We start from the raw sequence: 9,830 nt of genomic DNA on the forward strand, positions 1-9,830 counted from the left end.
ACAATTTTGTCAACGGTAGTAATAAAGCATATGCATCATGTAAATTATATCTTATAAGTTGCAAGCCTCATGCATAGTGTACTAATAGTGCCCGCACCTTGTCCTAATTAGCTTGGACTACCGGATCATCACAATGCACTCGTTTTTACCAAGTGTCACAAAGGGGTACCTCTATGCCGCCCGTACAAAGGTCTAAGGAGAAAGCTCGCATTGGATTTCTCGCTATTGATTATTCTTCAACTTAGACATCCATACCGGGACAACATAGACAACAGATAATGGACTCCTCTTTTATGCATAAGCATGTACCAACAATTAATAATTTTCTCATTTGAGATTGAGGATATATGTCCAAAACTGAAACTTCCACCATGGATCATGGCTTTAGTTAGCGGCCCAATGTTCTTCTCTAACATATGCATGCTTAACCATAAGGTGGTAGATCACTCTTACTTCAAACAAGACGGACATGCATAGCAACTCACATGAAATTCAACAATGAATAGTTGATGGCGTCCCCAGGTGAACATGGTTATCGCACAACAAGCAACTTAATAAGAGATAAAGTGCATAATTACATATTCAATACCACAATAGTTTTTTAAGCTATTTTTCCCATGAGCTATATATTGCAAAGGTGAAGAATGGAATTTTAAAGGTAGCACTCAAGCAATTTACTTTGGAATGGCGGAAAATACCATGTAGTAGGTAGGTATGGTGGACACAAATGGCATAGTGGTTGGCTCAAGTATTTTGGATGCATGAGAAGTATTCCCTCTCGATACAAGGTTTAGGCTAGCAAGGTTTATTTGAAACAAACACAAGGATGAACCGGTGCAGCAAAACTCACATAAAAGACATATTGAAAACATTATAAGACTTTACACCGTCTTCCTTGTTGTTCAAACTCAATACTAGAAATTATCTAGACCTTAGAGAGACCAATTATGCAAACCAAATTTTAGCATGCTCTATGTATTTCTTCATTAATAGGTGCAGAGCATATGATGCAAGAGCTTAAACATGAGCACAACAATTGCCAAGTATCACATTACCCAAGACATTTATAGCAATTACTACATGTATCATTTTCCAATTCCAACCATATAACAATTTAACGAAGAAGAAACTTCGCCATGAATATTATGAGCTAAGAACACATGTGTTCATACGAACCAGCGGAGCGTGTCTCTCTCCCACACAAGCATGATGTAATCCAATTTATTCAAACACAAACAAAAACAAAAACAAACAGACGCTCCAAGTAAGGCACATAAGATGTGACCGAATAAAAATATAGTTTCAAGGGAGGAACCTGATAATGTTGTCGATGAAGAAGGGGATGCCTTGGGCATCCCCAAGCTTAGACGCTTGAGTCTTCTTGAAATATGCAGGGATGAACCACCGGGGCATCCCCAAGCTTAGACTTTTTCACTCTTCTTGATCATAGTATATCATCCTCCTCTCTTGACCCTTGAAAACTTCCTCCACATCAAACTCGAAACAAACTCATTAGAGGGTTAGTGCATAATCAAAAATCCACATGTTCAGAGGTGACACAATCATTCTTAACACTTCTGGACATTGCCCAAAGCTACTGGAAGTCAATGGAACAAAGAAATCCATCCCACATAGCAAAAGAAGCAATGCGAAATAAAAGGCAGAATCTGTCAAAACAGAACAGTCCGTAAAGACGAATTTTAAAAGGGCACCAGACTTGCTCAGATGAAAATGCTCAAATTGAATGAAAGTTGCGTACATATCTGAGGATCACTCACGTAAATTGGCATAATTTTCTGAGTTACCTACAGAGAATTTTGCCCAGATTCGTGACAGCAAAGAAAACAGTTTCTGCGCAGTAATCCAAATCTAGTATTGACTTTACTATCAAAGACTTTACTTGGCACAACAAAACACAAAACTAAGATAAGGAGAGGTTGCTACAGTAGTAAACAACTTCCAAGACACAAATATAAAACAAAGTACTGTAGCAAAATAACACAAGGGTTATCTCCCAAGAAGTTCTTTTCTTTATAGCCATTAAGATGGGCTCAGCAGTTTTAATGATGCACTCGCAAGAAATAGTAGTTGAAGCAAAAGAGAGCATCAAGAGGCAAATTCAAAACACATTTAAGTCTAACATGCTTCCTATGCATAGGAATCTTGTAAATAAACAAGTTCATGAAAAGCAAAGTAACAAGCATAGGAAGATAAAACAAGTATAGCTTCACAAATTTCAGCACATAGAGAGGTGTTTTAGTAACATGAAAATTTCTACAACCATATTTTCCTCTCTCATAATAACTTTCAGTAGTTTCATGAGCAAACTCAACAATATAACTATCACATAAAGCATTCTTATCATGAGTCTCATGCATAAAATTATTACTACTCCCAACATAAGCATAGTTATTCTTATTAATTGTAGTAGGAGCAAATTCAACAAAGTAGCTATCATTATTATTCTCATCAAGTGTAGGAGGCATAGTATTATCATCATAAAAATTACTCTCCATAGTAGGCAGCACTAAAAGACCAATATCATTATAATCATCATAAATAGGAGGCAAAGTATCATCAAAGAAAATTTTCTCCTCAATGCTCGGGGGACTAAAAAGATCATGCTCATCAAAACCAGCTTCCCCAAGCTTAGAATTTTCCATATCATTAGCAACAATGGTGTTCAAAGCGTTCATACTAATATTACTACCAAGCATGCAAATAAGATTCCATAGGTTTTTTAATTTTCGCATCAAACAATCCATGTTTTAAATCAGGAAATAGAATAAGAAGATCATTCTTGTCCATTATGCCAAACTAGTGTAAACAAGAAACAAAAAGATGCAATTGCAGGATCTAAAGGAAATAGCTTCGAGTACTTACAACGCCGGAAAATAGCTTAGTAGCCAAGATACGGAGTGTGAGTACCTTTTACCTTTCCTCCCAAGCAACGGCGCCGTAAAATATGCTTGATGTCTACGTTCCCCCTCCTTTCTCGTAGACGTTGTTGGGCCTCCAAGAGCAGAGGTTTGTAGAACAGCAGCAAGTTTTCCCTTAAGTGGATCACCCAAGGTTTATCGAACTCGTGGAGGAAGAGGTCAAAGATATCCCTCTCATGCAACCCCGCAACCACAAAGCAAGAAGTCTCTTGTGTCCCCAACACACCTAATAGGTGCACTAGTTCGGCGAAGAGATAGTGAAATACAGGTGGTATGAATATATATGAGCAAGTAGCAACGGTGCCGTAAAAATAGCTTGCCGGCGTGTAGTTGATGGTGGTAGTATTGCAGCGAGTAGTAACACAGTGAAACAAGAAACAAGCAGTAGTAACGCAGCCAGTATTTAGGAACAAGGCCTAGGGATTAGACTTTCACTAGTGGACACTCTCAACATTGATCACATAACAGAATAGATAAATGCATACTCTACACTTTTGTTGGATGATGAACGCATTGCGTAGGATTACACGAACCCTCAATGCCGGAGTTAACAAGCTCCACAATTTGTTCATATTTAAGTAACCTTATAGTGTAAGATAGATCAACAGATTAAACCAAGTACTAACATAGCATGCACACTCGTCACCTTCATGCATATGTAGGAGGAATAGATCACATCAATATTATCATAGCAATAGTTAACTTCGCAATCTACAAGAGATCATGATCATAGCATAAACCAAGTACTAACACGGTGCACACACTCGTCACCTTTACACACGTGCAGGAGGAATAAAACTACTTTAATAACTTTGCTAGAGTAGCACATAGATAGTAGTGATACAAAACTCATATGAATCTCAATCATGTAAAGCAGCTCATGAGATTATTGTATTGAGGTACATGGAAGAGAGATGAACCACATAGCTACCGGTACAGCCCCGAGCCTCGATGGAGAACTACTCCCTCCTCATGGGAGCAGCAGCGGTGATGAAGATGGCGGTGGAGATGGCAGCGGTGTCGATGGAGAAGCCTTCCGGGGGCACTTCCCCGTTCCGGCGGCGTGCCGGAACAGAGACTCCTGTCCCCCAGATCTTGGCTTCGCGACGGCGGCGGCTCTGGAAGGTTTCTGTGGGTTTCGTCGAACGCATCAGGGTTTTCGCGACGGAGGCTTTATATAGGCGAAGAGGCGGCGCAGGAGGGCTTCTGGGGTGGCCACACCATAGGGGGGCGCGGCCCCCCCTAGGCCGCGCCAGTGGTATGGTTTGGTGGGCCTGTGGCCCCCTCTGACCTCTCTGGTGTGTTCTGGATGCTTCCGGGGATTCTAAGATCTTTGGCGTTGATTTCGTCCGATTCCGAGAATATTTCGTTACTAGGATTTCTGAAACCAAAAACAGCAGAAAACAGGAACTGGCACTTCGGCATCTTGTTAATAGGTTAGTTCCGAGAAAATGCACGAATATGACATAAAGTGTGCATAAAACATGTAGATAACATCAATAATGTGGCATGGAACATAAGAAATTATCGATACGTCGGAGACGTATCAACGACTCGTAGTCTAATCCTATCACGAACTCTATTTGTAGAGTATTTAACTAGCTATAGAGGCTATGAATAGATTCTAGCTAAATAGGTGCTAAGTTTAGGAAGCTAGTTCATTTTTATTGCTAATTTAGGTTTTATCCTTGTTGGATGTGGTGTTTGACTCTTCTGTCTGGGTCTTGTCCCTTGAAGTAGTTGTTGATTCCTCGGTCTTCGAGTTGCACTGTAGATCCTCCTTCGATGCCACCATATCTAAGCAGGGGATTTAAGAGTGGGATGAGTACGAGCGTACTCAACAAGTTCATTATAGGAAAGAGGTGTTTAATGCACTAGCTACAGTATTAGACCAAAAAGTCTTATACCAATGCAGGTTTTCATAATCATTTCTTCAAAAGGTTGCTTTTATTCAGAAGAACTATGTCCGTCAGCCTTCACCGGTTTACTAGAACTTCATGGAGTTCCTTTCCGGCCGCGTTCGTAGTTCCATATCCCGGAACAGGGAGTGACAGGTCACGATTCATTACACTCTGCAGAGGTGTGTTGCTTTACCCATAAGAGATCTTAACCGTGGTGCCAACCGGGCAATTTCCCCGTCCACACTTCCTTTGGTGTGAGGCCCGGTATAAGGTCTAGCCAATCATGTTCCTCCGCTACCTCGAACACCCACCCTTTGTTGCAATCTCCGACCCAGGGTCCTCGCTGGTCCTCTTACACCAATTAAGGATGGATGATGGCGTGTAAACACACGTCCGTTGGGAACCCCAAGAGGAAGGTGTGATGCGCACAACAGCAAGTTTTCCCTCAGAAAGAAACCAAGGTTATCGAACCAGTAGGAGCCAAGAAGCACGTTGAAGGTTGATGGCGGCAAGATGTAGTGCGGCGCAACACTAGGGATTCCGGTGCCAACGTGGAACCTGCACAACACAACCAAAGTACTTTGCCCCAACGAAACAGTGAGGTTGTCAATCTCACCGGCTTGCTGTAACAAAGGATTAGATGTATAGTGTGGATGATGATTGTTTGCGTAAAACGAGTAGAACAAGTATTGCAGTAGATTGTATTCGATTAAAAGAATGGACCGGGGTCCACAGTTCACTAGAGGTGTCTCTCCCATAAGATAAATAGCATATTGGGTAAACAAATTACAGTTGGGCAATTGACAAATAGAGAGGGCATGACAACGCACATACATGACATGATGAGTATTGTGAGATTTAATTGGGCATTACGACAAAGTACATAGACCGCTATCCAGCATGCATCTATGCCTAAAAAGTCCACTTTCAGGTTATCATCCGAACCCCTTCCGGTATTAAGTTGCAAACAACAGACAATTGCATTAAGTATGGTGCGTAATGTAATCAATAACTACATCCTCGGACATAGCATCAATGTTTTATCCCTAGTGGCAACAGCACATCCACAACCTTAGAACTTTCACGTATCTGTCCCAGATTTAATGGAGGCATGAACCCACTATCGAGCATAAATACTCCCTCTTGGAGTTAAGAGTAAAAACTTGGCCAGAGCCTCTACTAATAACGGAAAGCATGCAAGATCATAAACAACACATAGGTAATAGATTGATAATCAACATAACATAGTATTCTCTATCCATCGGATCCCAACAAACACAACATATAGCATTACAGATAGATGATCTTGATCATGTTAGGAAGCTCACAAGATCCGACAATGAAGCACATGAGGAGAAGACAACCATCTAGCTACTGCTATGGACCCATAGTCTAGGGGTGAACTACTCACTCATCAATCCGAAGGCGACCATGGCGGTGTAGAGTCCTCCGGGAGATGATTCCCCTCTCCGGCAGGGTGCCGGAGGCGATCTCCCGAATCCCCCGAGATGGGATTGGCGGCGGCGGCGTCTCTGGAAGGTTTTCCGTATCGTGGCTCTCGGTACTGGGGGTTTCGCGACGAAGGCTTTCAGTAGGCGGAAGGGCAGGTCAGGGGGCCACACGAGGGCCCCACACGACAGGCCGGTGCGGCCAAGGCCCAGGCCGCGCCGCCCTGGTGTCTGGGCGCCTCGTGGCCCGACTTCGTCTCCTCTTCGGTCTTCTGGAAGCTTCGTGGAAAAATAGGCCCCTGGGCGTTGATTTCGTCCAATTCCGAGAATATTTGCTTACTAGGATTTCTGAAACCAAAAACAACGAGAAACAAAGAATCGGCTCTTCGGCATCTCGTTAATAGGTTAGTGCCGGAAAATGCATAATAATGACATATAATGTGTATAAAACATGTGAGTATCATCATAAAAGTAGCATGGAACATAAGAAATTATAGATACGTTTGAGACGTATCAAGCATCCCCAAGCTTAGTTCCTACTCGTCCCGAGTAGGTAAACGATAACAAAGATAATTTCTTAGTGACAATGCTACCAACATAATCTTGATCAATACTATTGTAAGCACATGTAATGAATGCAGCGATTTGAAACAATGGTAAATGACATGAGTAAACAATTGAATCATAAAGCAAAGACTTTTCATGAATAGTACTTCAAGACAAGCATCAATAAGTCTTGCATAAGAGTTAACTCATAAAGCAATAATTCAAAGTAAAGGTATTGAAGCAACACAAAGGAAGATGAAGTTTCAGCGGTTGATTTCAACTTGTAACATTTATATCTCATGGATATTGTCAATGTAAAGTAATATAACAAGTGCAATATGCAAGTATGTAGGAATCAATGCACAGTTCACACAAGTGTTTGCTTCTTGAGGTGGAGAGAGATAGGTGAACTGACTCAACATAAAAGTAAAAGAAAGGTCCTTCAAAGAGGAAAGCTTCGATTGCTATATTTCTGCTAGAGCTTTGGTTTTGAAAACAAGAAACAATTTTGTCAACGGTAGTAATAAAGCATATGAGTTATGTAAATTATATCCTACAAGTTGCAAGCCTCATGCATAGTATACCAATAGTGCCCGCACCTTGTCCTAATTAGCTTGGATTTACATGGATTATCATAGCATAGCACATGTTTCAACCAAGTGTCACAAAGGGGTACCTCTATGCCGCCTGTACAAAGGTCTAAGGAGAAAGCTCGCATTGGATTTCTCGCTTTTGATTATTCTCAACATAGACATCCATACCGGGACAACATAGACAACGAGATAATGGACTCCTCTTTAATACATAAGCATTCAACAACGGATAATATTCTCATAAGAGATTGAGGTTTGTTGTCCAAGCTGAAACTTCCACCATGGATCATGGCTTTAGTTAGCGGCCCAATGTTCTTCTCTAACAATATGCATACTCAAACCATTTGATCATGATAAATCACTCTTACTTCGGACAAGACGGACATGCATAGCAACTCACATGATATTCAACAAAGAAATAGTTGATGGCGTCCCAGAAACATGGTTATCGCACAACAAGCAACTTAATAAGAGATAAAGTGCATAAGTACATATTCAATACCACGATAGTTTTTAAGCTATTTGTCCCATGAGCTATATATTGTAAAGGTGAAGAATGGAAATTTTAAAGGTAGCACTCAAGCAATTTACTTTGGAATGGTGGAGAAATACCATGTAGTAGGTAGGTATGGTGGACACAAATGGCATAGTGGTTGGCTCAAGGATTTTGGATGCATGAGAAGTATTCCATCTCGATAGAAGGTTTAGGCTAGCAAGGTTTATTTGAAACAAACACAAGGATGAAGCGGTGCAGCAAAACTCACATAAAAGACATATTGTAAACATTATAAGACTCTATACCGTCTTCCTTGTTGTTCAAACTCAATACTAGAAATTATCTAGACCTTAGAGAAACCAAACATGCAAATTAGATTTTAGCAAGCTCTATGTATTTCTTCATTAATAGGTGCAAAGTATATGATGCAAGAGCTTAAACATGAGCACAACAATTGCCAAGTATCACATTATTCAAGATATTATACCAATTACCACATATATCATTTTCCAATTCCAACCATATAACAATTTAACGAAGAAGAAACTTTCGCCATGAATACTATGAGTAAAGCCTAAGGACATATTTGTCCATATGCAACAGCGGAGCGTGTCTCTCTCCCACACAATGAATGCTAGGATCCATTTTATTTAAACAAAACAAAAAACAAAAACAAAAACAAACAGACGCTCCAAGCAAAGTACATAAGATGTGACGGAATAAAAATATAGTTTCAGGGGAGGAACCTGATAATGTTGTTGATGAAGAAGGGGATGCCTTGGGCATCCCCAAGCTTAGACGCTTGAGTCTTCTTGATATATGCAGGGGTGAACCACCGGGGCATCCCCAAGCTTAGAGCTTACACTCTCCTTGATCATGTTGTATCATCCTCCTCTCTTGATCCTTGAAAACTTCCTCCACACCAAACTCGAAACAAACTCATTAGAGGGTTAGTGCATAATCAAAATTCACATATTCAGAGGTGACACAATCATTCTTTATACTTCTGGACATTGCACAAAGCTACTGAAAGTCAATGGAATCGAAAAATCCATCAAGCATGGCAAAACAGGCAATGCGAAATAAAAGGCAGAATCTGTCAAAACAGAACAGTTCGTAAAGACGTATTTTTAAGAGGCACCATACTTGCTCAAATGAGAAAACTTAAAACTAATGAAAGTTGCGTACATATCTGAGGATCACTCACGTAAATTGGCATAATTTTCTGAGTTACCTACAGAGAATTAGACCCAGATTCGTGACAGCAAAGAAATCGTTTCTCAGCTAGATAATCCAAATCTAGTATCATCCTTCTATTAGAGACTTTACTTGGCACAACAATGCAATAAAACTAAGATAAGGAGAGGTTGCTACAGTAGTAATAACTTCCAAGACTCAAATATAAAATAAAAGTACTGTAGTAAAAACATGGGTTGTCTCCCATAAGCGCTTTTCTTTAACGCCTTTCAGCTAGGCGCAGAAAGTGTGTATCAAGTGTTATCAAGAGACGAGGTGTCAACATCATAACTTGTTCTAATGATAGAATCAAAATGTAACTTCATTCTCTTTCTAGGGAAGTGTTCCATACCTTTTTTGAGAGGAAATTGATATTTAATATTACCTTCCTTCATATCAACGATAGCACCAATCTTTAGCTCTTCCTCTTAGTGAGAAAGGGAACAATTTTAATTTTATTATGTCACCATCTACATCTTTATACTTTTGCATTTCACAAAGTTCAACAAAATTATTGAGATGGGCAGCAGCATCATCGAACTAACACCGTGAAAATTGCTCTCGCATAACAAGATTCAAGTAAAGCATGTTTAATTTCAAAGAATTCTGCTGTAGTAGCAGGTGGAGCAATAGGTGTGCATAAGAAATCATTATTATTTGTGGTTGTGAAG

The sequence above is a fragment of the Lolium rigidum genome, chromosome 2, assembly GCF_022539505.1.
Source record: "Lolium rigidum isolate FL_2022 chromosome 2, APGP_CSIRO_Lrig_0.1, whole genome shotgun sequence".
NCBI classification, from domain to species: Eukaryota; Viridiplantae; Streptophyta; class Magnoliopsida; order Poales; family Poaceae; genus Lolium; species Lolium rigidum.